This window comes from Cherax quadricarinatus, chromosome 67, assembly GCF_038502225.1.
Source record: "Cherax quadricarinatus isolate ZL_2023a chromosome 67, ASM3850222v1, whole genome shotgun sequence".
NCBI lineage: Eukaryota > Metazoa > Arthropoda > Malacostraca > Decapoda > Parastacidae > Cherax > Cherax quadricarinatus.
In genome coordinates, this window is record NC_091358.1 from 15,160,766 (window position 1) to 15,183,494 (window position 22,729).

Sequence of the window (22,729 nt, forward strand, 5' to 3'; positions counted from 1 at the left end):
CACACATCCCCGTCTAAGGATTACTTATACTGGAAAATAATCTCCCTCTCCTGAACTTAGCTTCTTCCTTCTACAAGACGTAATATCACTCTGCTTAATGCATAAAATTACTGAAAAATGGTATGGTGATACTAACAAGATGTGGAAACATCTTGTTACTATCACCATACCATGCGTAATATTTCCTCCTGTACTGTACCTGTCTCTTTCCATATGAAATTTCCGTCTGTCTGTCTGTCTGTCTGTCTATCTGTCTGTCTGTCTCTCTCCCACAAACGTCTACTACACATTGTAACACTGCATTCTTAAATCCACCTCATAATCTCCTCACTCCTGAACTCTAGCTCACCTTTCTCCCAACAATTGCTTATATCTTACCAATATGAAGAATTAAGACACATCAGCAACATCTGGGCATTTTTATTTGCAGACTTTTCGCCATAAAGTGGCTTTATTAATATGTTAGTACAACTATCTCCTTTAATTTATTCAGGTTCACTTCCCTCCCACCACTAGTGACATTATTCTTGTATCTCATCTACCTCTTACTCTCACTCTAGCCAAGACTAAGTAATGCTCTGATATATCTGTCGCTCTTCTGAGAACATACACATCCAAGAATCTACTAACGGTCTGGTCACGGACTGGGCCGCGGGGGCGTTGACCCCTGACCCCCCTCCCTCCAGTTCACTCCAATACACCCGATTTAACTCCATTTACACCTCCGCAATGAAACTCTCCCATCCACTCCTTAATTTTATCTCGCTTGCTGAGATGAAGTTAAGGAAGTCATAACATTAACAATCAATTCTATCTCCTCCGTACTCTATCCACGGACATTTAAACAACCCAATTTAACATTTTTCATATTTACTTTTGGTAATTTATACAGAAGAGGTTAGCAGTCCCTTCCTCCAGTCATTTTAGTCGCCTCTTCTGACACACACACATGGCTTACGGAGGGAGAATTATGTTCCACTTCTCCATGAAAGTGAAAGACAACACTCAGACGGCTGCGTATACACATAATAGCATAATAATACTGGTAGAATTACCCACAATATGTCAGGTAAAGACAACACATTTGCAACTAATGCAACATTTTATTGTGGCAACGTTTCGGCTTGACAAAGCTCGTGGAGAGCGAAATGTTGCCACAGTAATATGTTGCATTAGTAGCACATGTGCCAGTTTACCTAGTAGCAAGACGAGTTAACGAGACAGAAAGCAAAGTCACCAGCAATCTCAACTCTGTGTATAACAATTACAGGTTTCCGTTTCACACACATTTGGCAGGACGGTAGTACCTGTGTGTGTGTGTGTGTGTGTGTGTGTGTGTGTGTGTGTGTGTGTGTGTGTGTGTGTGTGTGTGTGTGTGTGTGTGTGTGTGTGTGTGTGTGCGCTCGCGCGTGCGCACGCGTGGTCCTTGAATCATAATCAAAGCTTCGGTAACAAATCCTTCACCATCTTAAGGATTCATTTCTGAAACATGATATAATGGACAATTTACAATATATTGTACGTTGTTATATCATGTTATAGGAATGAATGTTGATGATGGTGATAGATTTGTCGCCGAAACGTGACTTGTACCTTCACAAATGTACAAAGACCCCTGCGAGTATTTACCACCTGCACGTGTGTTTGAAATATATATATATATATATATATATATATATATATATATATATATATATATATATAAACACTGATCTCTGGCTGAAGGAGACTCGAACCTACGAACCTTGGAACAAGGTACGCAGTGCTTTACCAATCTACCCACACTGGACAATACCTTGGAGTCCAGCTTGCGCTAGACTTTGATGCAAGGCAGCCAGCCTTGTTCCAAGGTTCGTAGGTTCGAGTCTCCTTCAGCCAGAGATCAGTGTTTGTGTATATTTCGCCTGCTCTTGCGAATTCCTTGCATTGTTAATACCTCTAGTAAGGCTGATGCATGCAGGGGATGAGATGAAAAGCTGTAAGCCTTCTCCCTGAAAGCTGGCTGCCTTGGATCAAAGTCTAGCGCAAGCTGGACGCCAAGGTATTGGTCCAGTGTGGTGAGATTGGTATAGCACTGCATACCTTGTTCCAAGGTTCGTAGGTTCGAGTCTCCTTCAGCCAGAGATCAGTGTTTGTGTATATTTCACCCACTCTTGCGGAATTCCTTGCATATATATATATATATATATATATATATATATATATATATATATATATATATATATATATATGCAATAAAATCACAGTAAACAGGTGATTTCAGAATATGCAAAACAACCTCTGTGAAAGAATAGAGAAATTCCAAGCGCATTCGTGACTAATCACATTAGCGCTTGGAATTTTCTCGATTCTTTCACAGTGGTTGTTTTGCGCATATATATATATATATATATATATATATATATATATATATATATATATATATATATATATATATATATATATATATATATATAGGGAGGTACCACCTGTAGAACTGTCCTAGGGACCCTCATTCTCAGAGAAAAGAATAAACTTGCTTCAGGGAAAACTCGAGGTTTTCCCTGAAGCTATTTGAGAATTTTCTCCTACCACCCACTATATTTCAAGTATGTTTTATTTAAAGACAAAAATACATTGGCCAAACATTCACAAAAATACAACAGAAAGTAAAACAACATAGGTAACTCAGAGCTACATCTCGAATACTTCGTCCACTCCCCTGCGGTGGGCCGCGTGCCCAGAATGCTGCAGGCATTTTCTCTCTGGATCGCAACACTGAGTCTCTGAAAGAGAAAGCTGGTGGCCCTGTGGTCCTTGGTTTCTATGATGAGCTTTTCACCCAGCTCTTTGAGGAACTTGAGAGCACACTTGCCCCATGCTCCAAGGATCTCCGACCCTATGGCTGGCAGCTCCACCCCCTTCCACTACGGAGTATGGCAAGTAGGTGTCTGCCAATATATATATATATATTATATATATATATATAGCAAATATCGCAAACCAAGTGATACAGGATGAAAAGCAACAACGAGGGGAGTAGAATGATAGCTCTAGGCCTTTCGTGTTGCAATCAACACATCATTAGGAGCTTGCAAAATTGCAGAAAAGAGGAGGATGCCCAAGCAAGTACCTTTTCACATGGAATGAGAGAGGGAGGAAGACAGAAAGAGAGAAGGATACCGGAAGTGCCCTCAGGCACACCAGTGCCCTCAGGCACACCAGTGCCCTCAGGCACACTAGTGCCCACAGCCAGAAGGATGAATATTATAGCATTAGAAAAATCCCACAAGTATTGTTATTGCAATAGCCAAAATGAAATTAACGTGGCAATAATAAAAAATTCGGCCACACCCTGCTATGATATCAATAACTTTACATACATAAATATATTGTCAGTGATATAGAAGTGACTGGCAATTATGGGGTTGCCACCCAGGGGACAGCATCTCCATTTAAAGAGAGAGGGACGAGAAAACGTTAACATTTAAAGAGGAAACTCTGTCCTAAATAGGAGAGAGTGCAACCATTGCAACCAACTCTGTAGACACCACCAACACGTTGTTGGCGTGCATTCTTTATCAGGATGCTTCTAACAGTCCGTGAATTTTTAAATACTACTTGTGTAAATAATCTTCTAAGAGCCTTCGGCAGGATAGATAAATTCTCATTGTATGGAAGAGCCAGCACAATCTTGGTCTGAGGTGTTATCCTAAGTTTTCTTACCTGCCAGCAAGGCAGATTCCACAAATACCTTTGGATAATGGAGTTTCATGCCAATGTCAAATATTTTCCTAATTTCTTCATCTTGGAACTCTGGATTGCACACTTTATAGGCTCTATAGGCTCTCAGAAACTCTAGTCTCATGGTTGGAATAGTAGTGAATATATGAGCACACATTAGTGGTCTTCCTATATACTGCAAACTTAAACTTTCTATCAACCCGGTGTATCAGCACATCTATAAATGGAGGTTTACAGTCCACCTGTTTCTCCACGGAGAATTTAAAAGACGGGACTAAAGCGTTAAGTCATGGTAAAAATGTATCAAGGGGCATATCATGTTGCCAAAGACACAAGATGTCATCCACATACATGTATCTGAACCATATAGCTCTACATGGCAGGATATCTTTCAACAGTCTAGTCTCGAAAAATTCCATATATTGTTCAATAAGGGGGACAACGGATTACCCATCGCCATTCCCTGTTTTTGAGCATAGTATTTCCTCTCAAACTCAAACTTGCAATCAACTAAACACACAGCTTAATCAATTCAGTAATGGTATTTTTATCAAAAGGCAAAGAGAACTCATCTAATTCTTCTTCCAAAAAGGATAGCAAGTCGGGAACAGGGACTCTCGTGCACATCGCAGTGACATCAGAACTAACAATTGTAAAATCATTAGACATGTTGATATTTTGCAATTTGTCGATGAGACCAACATTGCTTTTTAAGTGGGCTTCAGAAATGTTTCCAAGCAAAGGAGTTAATATTTTTACCAATCATTTTGACAAGGCATATAAAGTCAATCCTACAGAACTAATAATAGGTCTGGCTGGAAAACCAGACTTGTGGGTTTTAATCAAACAGTTCATGTGAGTGAGTGTCGCAGATCTGACCGATTACTGTTTAATTAATTCCTCATTACCTCTCAGTAAGGTTTTAAGTTGTTTATTAAATTTACTATTAACCTGGTCCAATGGGTTCTTATTAAGGGGTACGTAAGTATCTCTGTCTTCTACGTTCATTTTTCCGCTATGATCTACCTTATCCATAATAACTAACACATCTGCTTTGTCAGCTTTCGTAAGGTGAAGTCTAGGATCTTTCTTTATTTCATGGTACGACTTAATAAATCTTTAAGGACAATTCGGTTCCACAGGTCTGAGCAAAGCTCCATATACCATGCCTCTGCAGATGTTGAATGCTTCAGGGGATAGGTCCCCTTGTTTTTCCAAATTGCAAAAAGATTTGGCAAGGTCAACACATTTAGTGTCCCCCCTAACAGGCACGAAACTTAACCTATATTCCAATACTGTCTGCTAGTCATGAGTAAGTTCAGCGTTGACAGCGAACTCCGGGTTAGCATTTTGCGACCAGCCACTTTGTGCTATGAGATTGTTTAGTTTCCTAGCATGTAAACATTCAGCTTTCCGTTTCATGGAATTTTTCGAGACTAGACTGTTGAAAGATATCCTGCCATGTAGAGGTAAATGGTTCAGATATGTGGATGACATCTTGTGTCTTTGGCCAAATGATATGGCCCTTGATACATTTTTACCATGACTTAACGCTTTAGTCCCGTCCATTTTAATTCACCGTGGAGAAAGAGGTGGACTGTAAACTTCCATTCTTAGATGTGCTGATACACCGAGTTGATAGAAAGTTTAAGTTTGCAGTATATAGGAAGGCCACCAATGTGTGCTCATACATTCACTACTATTCCAACCATGTCTCTTGTGAGCAATAATAAGTGACAGCGTTTGAGTTTATTTAATCCTAACTTAAGTTAGTTTAATCTTCTATTACGTGTCTATAACATGTGTGGCCTCAAGACTATGCTTAAACACTTGTATGTTATGTACACTGGCCTGGTCACAGACCGGGCTGCAGGGGCGTTGACCCCCGAAACCCACTCCAGGTATAAAAGGCTTACATATAACTTTCTTAACAGCTGGTCAGTCTTAGCCTGTGTAGGTCCAAGTTTGCTTGGACCCACACAGGCTAAAATCAAAATTGAAATTTGAAAGTTGGAAATACCACAGCATATAACTGGCTTCAAGCTTCCCATGCTTATAACGTTATAATGGAACTTCCGAGAGGTTTCAAACTTATTGTTCTTGTGCGTCTCTGGATATTGGTCTCTTTTAAAGTTTAATTAGATTTGGACGGCTTATGCCTAATTTACAATTTTAATGAAGAAATTTGGATATGGGTTTCCCTGTGATGACTTGTGAATGTCGCTTCTGGTTCCCTTTTAATCTTTATTACTAATATTAAACATTAAACTGCATTATCATCTTACGCCACACTCTGCACTATTCCAATCACGTGCACTGAAGCACAGAACTGGGATTATGGAATAAAAGTATACCTTCCTGGGATTATGGAATACAAGTATACCTTCCTGGGATTATGGAATACAAGTATACCTTCCTGGGATTATGGAATACAAGTATACCTTCCTGGGATTATGGAATACAAGTATACCTTCCTGGGATTATGAAATACAAGTATACCTTCCTGGGATTATGGAATACAAGTATACCTTCCTGGGATTATGGAATACAAGTATACCTTCCTGGGATTATGGAATACAAGTATACCTTCCTGGGATTATGGAATACAAGTATACCTTCCTGGGATTATGGAATACAAGTATACCTTCCTGGGATTATGGAATACAAGTATACCTTCCTGGGATTATGGAATACAAGTATACCTTCCTGGGATTATGGAATACAAGTATACCTTCCTGGGATTATGGAATACAAGTATACCTTCCTGGGATTATGAAATACAAGTATACCTTCCTTTGATTATGTAATACAAGTATACCTTCCTCGGATTATGGAATACAAGTATACCTTCCTGGGATAATGTAATACAAGTATACCTTCCTCGGATTATGTAATACAAGTATACCTTCCTGGGATAATGTAATACAAGTATACCTTCCTCGGATTATGGAATACAAGTATACCTTCCTGGGATTATGTAAAACAAGTATACCTTCCTGGGATTATGAAAAACAAATATACCTTCCTTGGATTATGAGATACAAGTATACCTTCCTGGGATAATGTAATACAAGTATACCTTCCTCGGATTATGTAATACAAGTATACCTTCCTGGGATTATGTAAAACAAGTATACCTTCCAGGGATTATGAAAAACAAATATACCTTCCTTGGATTATGAGATACAAGTATACCTTCCTGGGATAATGTAATACAAGTATACCTTCCTGGGATTATGAAATACAAGTATACCTTCCTGGGATTATGAAATACAAGTATACCTTCCTGGGATTATGTAATACAAGTATACCTTCCTGGGATTATGTAATACAAGTATACCTTCCTGGGATTATGTAATACAAGTATACCTTCCTGGGATTATGAAATACAAGTATACCTTCCTGGGATTATGAAATACAAGTATACCTTCCTGGGATTATGTAATACAAGTATACCTTCCTGGGATTATGAAATACAAGTATACCTTCCTGGGATTATGTAATACAAGTATACCTTCCTGGGATAATGTAATACAAGTATACCTTCCTGGGATTATGTAATACAAGTATACCTTCCTGGGATTATGTAATACAAGTATACCTTCCTGGGATAATGTAATACAAGTATACCTTCCTGGGATAATGTAATACAAGTATACCTTCCTGGGATAATGTAATACAAGTATACCTTCCTGGGATAATGTAATACAAGTATACCTTCCTGGGATAATGTAATACAAGTATACCTTCCTGGGATAATGTAATACAAGTATACCTTCCTGGGATAATGTAATACAAGTATACCTTCCTGGGATAATGTAATACAAGTATACCTTCCTGGGATAATGTAATACAAGTATACCTTCCTGGGATAATGTAATACAAGTATACCTTCCTGGGATAATGTAATACAAGTATACCTTCCTGGGATAATGTAATACAAGTATACCTTCCTGGGATTATGTAATACAAGTATACCTTCCTGGGATAATGTAATACAAGTATACCTTCCTGGGATAATGTAATACAAGTATACCTTCCTGGGATAATGTAATACAAGTATACCTTCCTGGGATAATGTAATACAAGTATACCATCCTGGGATAATGTAATACAAGTATACCTTCCTGGGATAATGTAATACAAGTATACCTTCCTGGGATAATGTAATACAAGTATACCTTCCTGGGATAATGTAATACAAGTATACCTTCCTGGGATAATGTAATACAAGTATACCTTCCTGGGATAATGTAATACAAGTATACCATCCTGGGATAATGTAATACAAGTATACCTTCCTGGGATAATGTAATACAAGTATACCTTCCTGGGATAATGTAATACAAGTATACCTTCCTGGGATAATGTAATACAAGTATACCTTCCTGGGATAATGTAATACAAGTATACCTTCCTGGGATAATGTAATACAAGTATACCTTCCTGGGATAATGTAATACAAGTATACCTTCCTGGGATAATGTAATACAAGTATACCTTCCTGGGATAATGTAATACAAGTATACCTTCCTGGGATAATGTAATACAAGTATACCTTCCTGGGATAATGTAATACAAGTATACCTTCCTGGGATAATGTAATACAAGTATACCTTCCTGGGATAATGTAATACAAGTATACCTTCCTGGGATAATGTAATACAAGTATACCTTCCTGGGATAATGTAATACAAGTATACCTTCCTGGGATAATGTAATACAAGTATACCTTCCTGGGATAATGTAATACAAGTATACCTTCCTGGGATAATGTAATACAAGTATACCTTCCTGGGATAATGTAATACAAGTATACCTTCCTGGGATAATGTAATACAAGTATACCTTCCTGGGATAATGTAATACAAGTATACCTTCCTGGGATAATGTAATACAAGTATACCTTCCTGGGATAATGTAATACAAGTATACCTTCCTGGGATAATGTAATACAAGTATACCTTCCTGGGATAATGTAATACAAGTATACCTTCCTGGGATAATGTAATACAAGTATACCTTCCTGGGATAATGTAATACAAGTATACCTTCCTGGGATCGCGCAACATCCGAAACACATGTAGTTAATTTTAGTTATTGATGTATGTGTATTGAATTTATTTTTAATTTCAGGTATTAAAACAATGTACGGTTTCTATTAATTTTTCAGTGTTTTCATGAAAGTAAAAACTTTTAAACTGAATAATGGAAATCAGGGAATGTGTGGGGGTTTGAACTCGTGGCACGTGAGTCCCAAAACTCACAGGTCAGTGTGTTAACCATTGGGCCAGATGACTCTAATAAGATTCATCCAACAAAGTATATTTCTATACACCATAGGAAGGTTAGCATGGGCCACCACTGTGACCACAAATACCACACCAACGTGCCTGTGGAAATATATACTGAAAATGTATAATGGAAATGTGTCATTTAATTCAGTTTAATAATGGAGAGAGACGTTACTCAAGTTCCCAAGTGTAATTTTAGATTTTGATTTTCCAATTACAATTTTTTTTTAAATTTTTCAATCTTCTCAAAGCTTTAAATTAAGAGTTTCATATTTAATGTAACTGGAAATTATTACAACTTTAATATTCGTTATTGATTTCTGATCATATTTTCGTCAGATCATTAAATATCGAGACAGTCAGGAATTTAATTTTTTTTTTCAGTTTGTGAACCTCAAGGGATGACTATAAGTTATTTAATATTTAATCTTGCTGTGTTATTTAATATCCATTGTGCAATAAGAATTCCTTTATATATTGAACATAGTCATTATAATTTAAAAAAAAATATATATATAGGAAAAGTATCAGTACAAGTCGAAAAGTTTGGTCTCGTCCCTTCCCCAATTTTGTGATTATCTCATATGTTTTAGTCTTTGGTTTAATTAATGTAGTTTGGGTTCTTTTCATAAGGGTTTGCTTCTAACTTCTGGCAACCATCCAGCTGCAGTGTTACCCTGCGACTCTCGTTAGTGCTATAACAGCTGTTGTTCTGTAAGGCTATTTCTGCAAGCGTGCTCCATGAGTGAATGCGGTTTCGCCTAATTCTCTCATTTAATTAATAATTACTGCTGAAATTCATGATGGATGATAAACCTAGGAAGCATGGAAGTATTATAGCTCTTAGAAAGTATGCTAATTTGAGTATCAGGTAGCCAAAATATTTGAGCCTAGCAAATTCAACTCTAGATGGGATTCTGCACATAATGTCCACTATTATTCTTCCCATCAAGATAAAGTTAAACTGTCTGTTTTCTCATTAATATTTTTGAGAGCTTTACGTATTTGTAGTCCTGAGTTCATAGATGAAGAAATATCCAAAATTTATGAAATAGCCAATGATCTGAAATACCCGAAAAATGTAATTGATAAATCATTTAAAATTGCTAGAAATACTTTTTACAACCCAAAAAGGAACAACCAGCCTTATTCAACTAAAAATATGTTGGTTCTCCCTTACCATGAAAACTTGGTTGATATGCCTTCTCTTCTTAAGACTTTTAATATTAAAGTTGTATTTAAAAATCTTGATACAGTAAAAAAAAACTTTTGATAAAGAATTCCCCCCAAAATGCTGACGGATGTGTCTATAAGATTCCTTGTAAAATTTGCGATAAAGTTTATTACGGTCAAACTGGTAAAAGTCTCGAACTTAGATTAAAACAACATAAATACAGCATTAGAACTGGACAAGATTTCAATGCTCTATTTATTCATGTGAGAGATTTTAACCATCCCATTGATTTTCAAAAAGTTGAGAAAGTTGTATCAAGCAAGTCCATGGTCGACAGGAATATAATTGAATCTTGTTTCATAAAAAAACAGGTTTTGAAAATATGAATATTTCCTTAGGTTTGTATAAATTAGATTCATTTATAATTAATAAAATTTGGTTAGAGTTTAATAATACATTGGACAAATAATAAACCTTATTTCTTGGGTAGAATGATTTGTTGGTGGGTTGTCGTGAGGACCTGTCTAGTTGGATCAGCGCACCTACTGCAGTGTTCCTCTTTTCTTATGAGTCTGGTATTGTCCTGCGTCAGGTGTTTCTTTGTTGTGGGAGTTGACTGTGAGATGTGGTCTAAGCCCTTTAATTGCCTTCCTTTGATGTATTACTTTCATAGTTCCTTGACAATGTGAGTAGTCACGAAAGCGCTTAGAATTTCACTACATTATATATATATATATATATATATATATATATATATATATATATATATATATATATATATATATATATATATATATATATATATATATATATATATATATATATATATATATATATATATATATATATATATATATATATAATGTCGTGCCGAATATGTAAAACTGGTCAATTAGCAAGAACTCATTTAAAATTAAGTCTTTTCTAAAATTTTCTCTTATACGTTTAAAGATATATTTTTTTCGTTAATGTTGATGTAAAAATTTATAATTTTGCACCAAAAGGAACTTAGAAAACTTACCTAACCTTATTATAACAAGCGCAATTTATTTTAGCCCAACCCAACTAAATATATTTTAGATTTGTTTACAATAATTTAATACTAAACAAACACAGTGAAATATATTTTTTTTTCGTTAGGTTCACAATGATTTTGGTGAAATTATTGCATACACAAATTTTCACTTGTTCTATATGCCAAGATCGCAAGTTCTGCCTATTCGGCACGACATATATATATATATATATATATATATATATATATATATATATATATTGTAACTACGAACAAGTGGTATTTATTCAATAACAAAACTACGGCTAGCCGGAGGATCGAACCTGTGTTGTTCTAGCCCGCCTCATGGCGAGCGAAAATTCACGACGCTGAAACCCACTGGACTATACAACCCTACAAACACCTTGCTCAAGTTGCGAAGACATACGATGGTGTGGTTGCCTCAGAGCTAATTTCGTTCTACTCCCCGTATGGTGTACTAGCTTCCACAAGCAGTACACACATTACTGTAACCACGAACAAGTGATATTGTCGTTCCGAATAGGTAAAACTGGTCAATTAGCAAGAACTCATCTAAAATTAGGTCCTTTCTAAAATTTTCTCTTATACGTTTATTAAAGATAGAGTTTTTTTTATTGATGTTAATGTAAAAATTAATTATTTTGTACCAAAAGAATCTTAAAAACTTACCTAACCTTATTATAACAAGCGCAATTTAATTTAGCATAATCCAACTAAATATATTTTAGATAAGTTTACAATGGGAAACTAGCAAACCTGAGATTGGCGTTTAGACATGTGAGTAAGAAGTCACTGACGACATTGTACACCGTGTACGTCAGACCTATACTGGAGTATGCAGCACCAGTATACAACGCTCACCTAGCCAAACACGTCACGAAATAGAGAACGTGCAAAAATTTGCAACACAATTAGTCCCGGAACTGAGGGGTATGTCTTATGAGGAGAGGTTAAGGGAACTCAACGTGATGACACTAGAGGATAAGAGGGATAGGGAGGACATGATAACAACGTATAAAATACTGAGAGGAATTGACAAGATGGACAGGGCTCGAGTGTTTCAGAGATGGAATACAGGAACAAGGGGACACAACTTGAAGCTGAAAACCCAGATGAGTCATAGGGATGTTAGGAAGCATTTCTTTAGCCTTAGAGTTGTCAGGAACTGGAATAATCTGGAGAGTGAGTGGAAGCAAGTTCCACACATAGCTTTAAGAAGAGGTATGATAAAGCTCATGGAGCATGGAGAGAGTGAATTAGTATCTATCAGTGAAGAGGCGGGGCCAGGAGCTATGAATCGACCCCTGCAACCACATATAGGTGAGTACACCCAGAAGAGGTATGATAAAGCTCTTGGAGCAGGGAGAGTGATCTAGTAGTTACCAGTGAAGTGGCAGGGCCAGGAGCTATGAATCGACCTCTGCAACCACAACTAGGTGAGTACACACACACAATATGATGCAGGAGACCTGAAGACTAAAATCCTCCCTAACCAGAATGATTTATTTCAAAGTTTGGATGCTGAGACCATCCTGGAAAGAGAGAGAGAGAGAGAGAGAGAGAGAGAGAGAGAGAGAGAGAGAGAGAGAGAGAGAGAGAGAGAGAGAGAGAGAGAGAGAGAGAGAGAGAAAGAGAGAGAGAGATCTGCATAGTTCTCTGTGACTGACAACCTTCACACACATTTAAAAGTAAAATCCTGCACCAAGATTCAGGCTGGAATACACTTGTTGCAGCAGCTTATGTACCCCGGTACACACTGTGTGGTGTGTCACGCCGTGTGATGTGTCACACTGTGGTGTGTCACACTGTGGTGTGTCACTGTGTGGTGTATCACACTGTGGTGTGTCACACTGTGGTGTGTCACATTGTGTGGTGTGTCACACCGTGTGGTGCGTCACACCGTGTGGTGCGTCACACTGTGTGGTGTGTCACACTGTGTGAGGCTGGGTTGTACATCTTCCCCGTGTCATATGTCTCCCTGTGTGGCATGTATGTCTCCCTGTGTGTCATGTATGCCTCCCTGTGTGTCATGTATGTCTCCCCGTGTGTCATGTACGTATGTCTCCCCGTTTGTCATGTACGTATGTCTCCCCGTGTGTCATGTGTGTCTCCCCGTGTGTCATGTACATCTCCCCGTGTGTCATGTATGCCTGTGTGTCATATACGTCTCCCTGTGTGTCATGTCTCCCCGTGTGTCACGTATGTATCCCCGTGTGTCATGTGTGTCTCCTCGTGTGTCATGTATGTATCCCCATGCGCCATGTGTCTCCCCCGTGTGTCATGTATGTCTGTGTGTCATGTGTTTCCCCGTTTGTCATGTATGTATCCCCGTGTCATGTGTGTCTCCCTGTGTGTCGTGTATGTCTCCCCGTGTGTCATGTACGTCTCCCCGTGTGTCATGTATGTCTCCCGGTGTGTCATGTCTCCCCGTGTGTCATGTATTCTCCATGTGTGTTATGCATGCCTCCTCGTGTGTCATGTTTTGTCCCTGTGTGTCATGCATGTCTCCTCGTGTATCATGTATTGTCCCTGTGTGTCATGCATGTCTCCTCGTGAATCATGTAGTATCATGTATTGTCCGTGTGTGTCATGCATGTCTCCTCGTGTGTCATGTATTGTCCCTGTGTGTCATGCATGTTTCCTCGTGTGTCATGTATTGTTCCTGTGTGTCATGCATGTATCCTCGTGTGTCATGTATTCTGTGTGTGTATGTCATTTATTCTGTGTGCGTCATGTATTCTGTGTGTGTCATTTATTGTGTGTGTCATTTATTGTGTGTGTCATGTATTCTGTGTGTGTCACGTATTCTCTCTTTGTGTCGTGTATTCTGTGTGTCATGTATTCTCTGTGTGTGTGTCATGTATCTGTGGTGTGTTATGTATTCTGTGTGTGTCATGTATTCTGTGTGTGTGTCATGTATTCTGTGTGTGTCATGTATTCTGTGTGTGTGTCATGTATTCTGTGTGTGTCATGTATTCTGTGTGTGTGTCATGTATCTGTGTGTGTGTGTCATGTATTCTGTGTGTGTGTCATGTATCTGTGTGTGTCATGTATTCTGTGTGTTTGTCATGTATTGTGTGTGTGTGTCATGTATTCTGTGTGTCATGTATTCTGTGTGTCATGTATTGTGTGTGTCATGTATTGTGTGTGTGTGTCATGTATTCTGTGTGTGTGTCATGTATTGTGTGTGTGTGTCATGTATTGTGTGTGTGTGTCATGTATTCTGTGTGTGTGTCATGTATTGTGTGTGTGTGTCATGTATTGTGTGTGTGTGTCATGTATTGTGTGTGTGTGTCATGTATTCTGTGTGTGTGTCATGTATTGTGTGTGTGTGTCATGTATTCTGTGTGTGTGTCATGTATTGTGTGTGTGTGTCATGTATTGTGTGTGTCATGTATTGTGTGTGTGTGTCATGTATTGTGTGTGTGTGTCATGTATTGTGTGTGTGTGTCATGTATTGTGTGTGTGTGTCATGTATTCTGTGTGTGTGTCATGTATTCTGTGTGTGTGTCATGTATTGTGTGTGTGTGTCATGTATTGTGTGTGTGTGTCATGTATTCTGTGTGTGTGTCATGTATTCTGTGTGTGTGTCATGTATTGTGTGTGTGTGTCATGTATTCTGTGTGTGTGTCATGTATTGTGTGTGTGTGTCATGTATTCTGTGTGTGTGTCATGTATTCTGTGTGTGTGTCATGTATCTGTGTGTGTGTCATGTATTGTGTGTGTCATGTATTCTGTGTGTGTGTCATGTATCTGTGTGTGTGTCATGTATCTGTGTGTGTGTCATGTATCTGTGTGTGTGTCATGTATCTGTGTGTGTCATGTATTCTGTGTGTGTGTCATGTATTGTGTGTGTCATGTATTCTGTGTGTGTGTCATGTATCTGTGTGTGTGTCATGTATCTGTGTGTGTCATGTATTCTGTGTGTGTGTCATGTATTCTGTGTGTGTGTCATGTATCTGTGTGTGTGTCATGTATCTGTATGTGTGTGTCATGTATTCTGTGTGTGTGTCATGTATCTGTGTGTGTGTCATGTATGCCTCTTTCTGCTATTCTACCGTCCTTGTCATATATATTAACCAGCGTCTATTTCTGAACGTTTAATGCTCACAGACTTTTTCACGTTACAATTAAAACATCTAACAAGTACATGTGTCATCACACGTCTGGCAGTGAAGATTGTTATAATTATAAACATGGGGGAGAGCTAAACCCGTAGGATTATACAGCGCCTGTTGGGGGGGGGATGGAAGGTATTCAGACTCAATTCAGGGAACTGAAGCACAGATCCTATTCCCTGAATCAAGAGCCCATCACCAGCGTGATGGGCAGTGAAGATTTTCAGTGAATATTAGACAACGTTGTAACCACAACGTGACTCACGAAATCGTAATGACACGATTGCAAACAAACCATACCACGGGCGGGGATAGAACCCGCGATTAGAGAGTCTCAAAACTCCAGACAGGTCTGGAGTTTTGAGACTCTCTGATCGCGGGTTCTATCCCCGCCCGTGGTATGGTTTGTAAACCACGACGTTTTAACTGCAGTCGTCTTTACATTAGCTTCGTGAATTATATAATAGCCGAAACGATTTGCAGAACAAGCTTTTACTGGGAGAATGTTTCGCTCTGTGTAGACCAGTGACTCAACCAGGGATAAATTTACCCCTGGGGGTAAAAAATTACCTGGCAAGGGGTAAATATTTGATGTACCTGATAATTAAATAATTAAATTATCAAGTAATTCAATTATCTTGTTTTTCTGTCCCTTTATGATGGCGATATATTTTTTGTATGGCAGTGAGGGGGATAAATGGAGAAATACATCAAGCTGAGGGTGTTAATGGAGGAAACGTTGAGAATACTTGGTGAAGACTCTTGTCAGGTCATGCTAATGCTCTACAAGGAGCGAAACATTGTGGCTTCAGGTTGAAGAGTTCAGCTCCACGGAGATGAACTCTTCTCCAGCCTGAGGGACTGACCTCCTCAAATACTGATGGACTGATTATATCATCTTTACTTCACAGCTACTCCTGCTGACTCTGTATTTGACTGAAGAAGCCTACTGTGTAGGCGAAACGTTTCAACAAGATACCCAACTGTTGCACATGTCTTAATCTTCAGCAAACGGATTGTAGACGGTTTCCTCTGTACCACGATTCCATGGTATTTATATGCCAGACAGATATGGTAGCAGTACCATACTTGAGCCCTACCATGAGTACGCTGAGACAACACAAAATGTGTCAGGAGCCCAAGACTGTTCAACTGCCTCCCAGCATACAAAAGGGAGATTACCAATAAACCCCTGGCTGTCTTCAAGAGGGAGCTGCACAGACATCTGTAGTCAGCACCTGACCAGCCGGGTTGTAGTTCGTACGTCGGTTGCGTGAGGCCAGCAGTAATAGCCTGGTTGATCAGGTCCTGATCCACCACGAGGCCTGGTCATGGACCGGGCCGCGAAGGCGTTGACCCATGAAATACCCTCCAGGTATACTCCGGGTATACCTTCTTCAAGTTATTTGCTAACCTCTGGCCCAGGTGTCAGCATGACCTGCGTCTACTAGTGGTCCCCCGACGGTGACGATGTCTCATACACTTATTAGTTTCGGGTATAATAGGGGGCGAAACCATGACAGGATGATGGTCGGGATCATGTGGATGAGATGATGATTGTTGAAGAATAAGACATTTGAGAAACATTTGGGAATCTTTATTGCGGAAACGTTTCTCCAGCCATTAGCTTCTTCAGTCCAAAACAGAGAAGAACGGTACATGAGGAGAAGTTTGAGGTGATCAGACCCTCAACCTGAGTCGATGCGCTCAGTCCATTAATTCTGAGTGATTCTGAGATTTTTATCAAGACTGGTGGACCGAAGACTTCAACTCCAAGTTGAGGGACTGCTTACCTCAAATTCCTCTTCCACCGTTCTTCTCTGTATTGGACTGAAGAAGCCACTGACTGGCGAAACGTTTCCACAATATACCCAAACGTTGCAAAAGTGTCTCATTCTTCAACTTATCGGTTTTTAAACCATTTACAGCATGATGACTGCTTGCACAGGATTGTAATCAACAATCATTGCAGTGCGTTGGTATGTTCCTTAGACAAGGATACTGTCAGTTCCTTCGTTTGAAGGAGGGCTTATCTAGGTCCATTTCCCGTGTGTGTCTTCAAGATATACCGTTATGGTTTGAGTGTTGTCTGGAGGCAAGGGTGGAGGTGTGATATGTGGGATGGGCACGGAAGGTGAGGTTAGATACACTAACAGCTATTAAGAGGGAGCTGGGAGGCGCTAGTTGTCTCTTGAGACGTAGGACCGACTTTGTCTTAGTAAAGTACAGGGGATAGTGTGTGGTGGATGTAGCAGCGGTGGATGTAGCAGTGGTGGATGTAGCAGTGGTGGATGTAGCAGTGGTGGATGTAGCAGTGGTGGATGTTGCAGTGGTGGATGTAGCAGTGGTGGATGTAGCAGTGGTGGATACAGCAGTAGTGGATGTAGCGGCGGTGGATGTAGCGGTGGTGGATGTAGCAGTAGTGGATGCAGCAGTAGTGGATGCAACAGTAGTGGATGCAACAATAGTGGATGTAGCAGTAGTGGATGTAGCAGTAGTGGATGCAACAGTAGTGGATGTAGCTGTCGTGGACGTAGCAGCGGTGGATGTAGCAGTGGTGGACGTAGCAGTGGTGGACATAGCAGTGGTGGATGTAGCAGTGGTGGATGTAGCAGTGGTGGATGTAGCAGTGGTGGATGTAGCAGTGGTGGACGTAGCAGTGGTGGACGTAGCAGCGGTGGACGTAGCAGTGGTGGATGTAGCAGTGGTGGATGTAGCAGTGGTGGACGTAGCAGTGGTGGACGTAGTGTCAGCATAGTTGCTGATCCCTGTGTTGTGGAGCATATCAGTATCATCCATGTGCTTTAGATAGGAGATCCCTAGGCCTGTGACTGTTTGTGTGACGTCACAGGAAGCGCATGTGTACGATCGTACCTCTGCCTCCCCCTCAGTCGACACTTAGACATCCAGGCTAGTACACGGCAAGGCTGGGCTCCATCTCCCATCATCACAGTCTGACAATGTATCGTTACCATCCAACAAGTGTGTCTACCTTCAACCCTCAATATCTCCATTTAAGAACCCCTACAATAAGTGGTGACAGCGGTGTGGGAGTAAAATTGATAATTACGCCGATGTACTGAGATTTCTTTCGACCAGCAAGACGGCCATTTCGTGTCGCCAGTAGGCCGACCTAGCCAAGCCTGCTACCTCAAGTCAGCTACTCTCTCAAGTTCCTACCAGCTACTACATTATTCACGGGTCAGTCTCTTTGTATTAGTGTTTATCTGCTTATTTGCATCACTCCCGAGGGGTTGACCCAAGTTTGCAAAATAAGCCAGCTTCCAGTCTGTGGTGGGGGAGTCAGAACAACCGAGTCCAGTCTAGCCTAGTCTACTCCATCCAGTTCTTTTGCCTGCCAAGCCAGCTTATACCCCTGCTGTGCTCATCGTGAGAAGTTATCAAGCTATTCTTTGTGAAGGGTTAAGATAAGCCAGCTAGCAACTAACCCAGGTGTCTTACCCTAGTACTCAAGCAAGCCACGTGAGTAGCCTTCATCACTTGTGATTCAAGCTCCAAGCAATTCTGAGTGCTCTTTTTTCATCCCTGTGGTGTTGTGGTATTTCGTGGGTGTATTTTAAGCCAGCCGGCTTAGAATATCTTCGCGCCAGTGTGGGTGTCCGCAGTGAGGCTTATGCCGTTCAACCCATAGGCCCACGACCATGTGTGTCTCACCACGCAGTCTCGGTCTTAGCCCTGCTAACCCCACTAACTCACCACGCGGCCTCAGACACCTTAGCCCTGTTTACCCACAAACCCAACCACTCTCACTGTGTTTTGGTACTCACCCAACTTCTACCAGTGTTTTGGTGTCTCACCACGCGGTCTCGGTCTTAGCCCTGCTAACCCAACTAACTCACCACGCGGCCTCAGACACCTTAGCCCTGTTTACCCACAAACCCAACCACTCTCACTGTGTTTTGGTACTCACCCAACCTCTACCAGTGTTTTGGCACACTACTAAGGGTTGTAGCACCATATTTTAAGGACCACATAGGGGGTCAAGAGCTAGAATGTGTCTTCGACAGTGGCGCCAACCATTGAAAGCCTCCTGTGTGAGTCTATCGTCGGTTTAAGCGTAAATTCTTCGAGTGTGGAGAGAAGTCAGTGATCGTAGTCAGCACCCAGTCTCCTCTACTCTCCACTACCATCAACCTCATTCTACACCAAGTCGTTACAGCGATAATATTTTTTCATAGAGACATTTGCGAGTGTTGAGACATTTCTTTTGTGTTCCAGTGATTTTCTTAGTGACATTCAGTGACTCTCGATCAGACTCAGTGTTTGTTTGCAATAATCTTTTAATCTCCTTAATTCAGTGTTAATTTTCGTGCATTATCTTATGTATGTTGTGTTGTGTGTCTTTTTATACACTTGAAGTAAGTACTTAGTGTTTTTCCTTTGTTGTGTGTGCAACATATGAGCAGTATAGAACTTGTGTTTGCACTTCACAATCACCTAGTGTTCTCAGTATTCCAGTGAAGTAATTCAGTAAGTTATTTAGTTGTATTCTGCATCACAACTCATTGTTGTCTCAGTTATATATATTTTTTTCATCCCAGCATTTGTGTATTCTTTTTTTGTTCTGTGTGTTGAACATTCTTGTGTTCATATCCTTTCATTTAGCCAGTGTCTAATTTGTCTTATTTCCACAGACAATAGTGCCATTATTTTGTGCAAGCAAGAAATTATTATCAAAGTTTTCACACATCAAGTTTCATTGCAAGAAAATTCTAGTATTGTGTTTATGTTGATGTGTTGTGTTCTGCATCACTGTAAGTGTTCAACTGTAAGTGTTGTGTTCTGCATTTTGTTGTGTCTGTCACTGTAAGTTTGTGTTCTGCATCACTGTATTATTTAAGTGTTGTGTTCTGCATCACTGTTTTGTGTTCATTGTAAGTGTTCAAACAAATTCACTCTTAGTGCAATTTTTAAGTTCTTCTTTTAGAGTAAATTGTTCTTTTGCTTGTTAAGTGTTGTTTAAGCTGCAGTTAAGAGTTAAAGTGTTCATTCCTTGATATATTTCTTTTCTTTTGTGTGTAATAATTTTTTATGATTGCACATTGACTCATTTTGCAATAATTCTTGTGCAAATATTGTGTTGCCATTAAAGTTTTTCTTGCAGAGATTTTATGCAGTGTTGTGCAATACTTTTTGATTAGCAATTGTCATTTGCAATGTTGCTACAGTTTATTTCAGTGCAGTTTCTTATGCTCTGTTCTGTGCATAATATTTTATTCTTTGTGTGCCATTTTATTTTATTTCAGCGAATTGTGTCCCAATTTGTTTCATTTTTGCACAAGCTTTATTGAGTCCATTTTATCATTTTATTGTGTATTTCCCTGTTGCATTGAAAGTAAAGACAACTCACTGTGCCATTCATTCAATTTAAAGTAAAAGTTGAGCAAATTAGATTTGAGTAAAGTACAAGTTCTCTTGATTTTCAAAGTGTTGTTCATTCAGTTGCATATTTTTCTTGCGTGAGTTCTTTGCTTACTGTGTGACCTGTCAATTTTTATTTACTTATGCAGAATCGTTAAGCATTTTCTTCAGTAAGTTCACTGAGAAGATGTCCCAGTCACTTTTGAATGTTCACTTAGTGTATCATGCCAGTCAAAGTCAATATGAATCAGTCCACAGTACCAATATTCCCTTACTGACTGAAAGACAATACCTAGCCCTTGAGCAATGTGTTTGTTCTCACAGCTTGTATCTGAGATTTGTTAAAGTGCTGTGAAATGTGAAGTTCAGATTAAGTTCCTATAGATCCATGAATTACTTATTAACGTAGCCGAGCGATCAGGCACTAGTAATACTGTCACTCCTGTCTGTGTTCCAGCCACAATATCAGGATAGTGTTCATGCAGTGATAGTGCTGAGACAGCTATCCTTGCAATGGCGACTTGTTCAAGTACTCGTTCCTTCCACAGGGGACGCTTTGAGAAAAGCTTTACTTGCAACGAGTTATGCCATCTCTTGCTGATGCCACAAGCCGTTGCAGAAAGACGTTTCTGTGGCTAGTGTGCTCACTTGAGTGTTGTTGTTGTCCCTTGTGTTTCAGATTGTGATCCCATCCTAGTTGACAGTAATCAGTGCATTGTAAGAAGTTATTTCTCGAGTAACTTTCACGTGTTGCTAACGTTTGTAAGTGTAGTTTCTTTATAGCTGATACCTAGTGTCACTGTGTGCGACTCAGATTGAATATCAGCATTGTTGACCATGTTCATTTATTTTCTCCTGTGCTTGCAGTTTGAGATAGTAGATTCGTTCTCCCTTGCTCATATTGTGTGTTATAGCATTAATTTTTTCAACCGGGGGAAGTCATCCACTCCACCGAGTTTGTTCATTCCTCCAGTAAGAAAGAACCGATCCCTTGTGTTCTGGTGATTCGATTCCTGCTCCAGGAAGATCTTATTCTTACTGTGAAGCCACCAGCACCCATTAGTGACTTTGTAATGAGCCAAGAATTACTGTATCGAACAGCCGAGTTGGGTACTCCAAGTAGAAGAGTGTACCAGTTAGTAATTCCACAGTCACTAGTGAACGTAGCTCTACAGCTAGTTCATGATGCACCAGGTGTTGCACACCCTGGTATGGATCGTTCTGTGAAACAAGCCAGAATGAAATACTTTTGGCCACGTATGGCAACTGACATTTCCGAGTATGTTAAGAAATGTAGTGTTTGTATGCAACATAAAGGAAATGTCAATGGTCCTAATCCAATCCAAGTGTACCCAACCACTAGCGAACCGTGGGAAAGAGTTGCCCTTGATTTATTAACCAATTTTAAATGTTCCCTCCAAGGCAACAAACATCTGTGTGTTATGGTAGACCATTTCACCAGATATTGTGAGTTAGTTCCTATTGCAGATAAGACTGCAGAGACAGTAGCTAAAGCGTTTAAAGAACGCATTATCTGCAGGCATACCACCCCTAAGTCCCTAGTAACAGATAATGGAGGTGAATTCTGTAATGAGATTCTTGAAAATTTGTGTACTTTATACAAGATCTCTAAATCCACCATTGTTCCTCATCATCCTGCCAGCAATGGGTTAGCCGAACGAACCAATAAGAAAGTACTTGATGTCCTGAGAGCCACTATCAACCCCAATAGTGAAACTTGGGATGAAGTCATACCAGATGTTCAATGTGCCATAAATTCTGCTTACAATGCTTCCATAGGTGATACTCCACATTATGCATTGTATGGTGTAGACAAGCGCTTACCCTATGAGTTGTTATATTCCACTCTGAAACCTAATTACAACCCTGATGATTTCGTAGTAACTCGTACCAGCATGGCTCAAAGTGTTTTTAGAAGAATCCGTGAAACACTTCATAAATCAACAGCAGAATTTACTAGAGTAACTAATAGCCGTGCTAA

The 22,729-nt window shown here is 39.6% G+C and overlaps 1 protein-coding gene across 8 annotated transcripts in view; it reads right to left on the reverse strand.

The window, feature by feature from the left end:
* Positions 1-22,729, reverse strand: part of LOC128699669 (serine-rich adhesin for platelets-like) — a 1,564,428-nt gene that overhangs the window by 796,591 nt on the left and 745,108 nt on the right. The gene's annotated exons all lie outside the window — the stretch shown is intronic.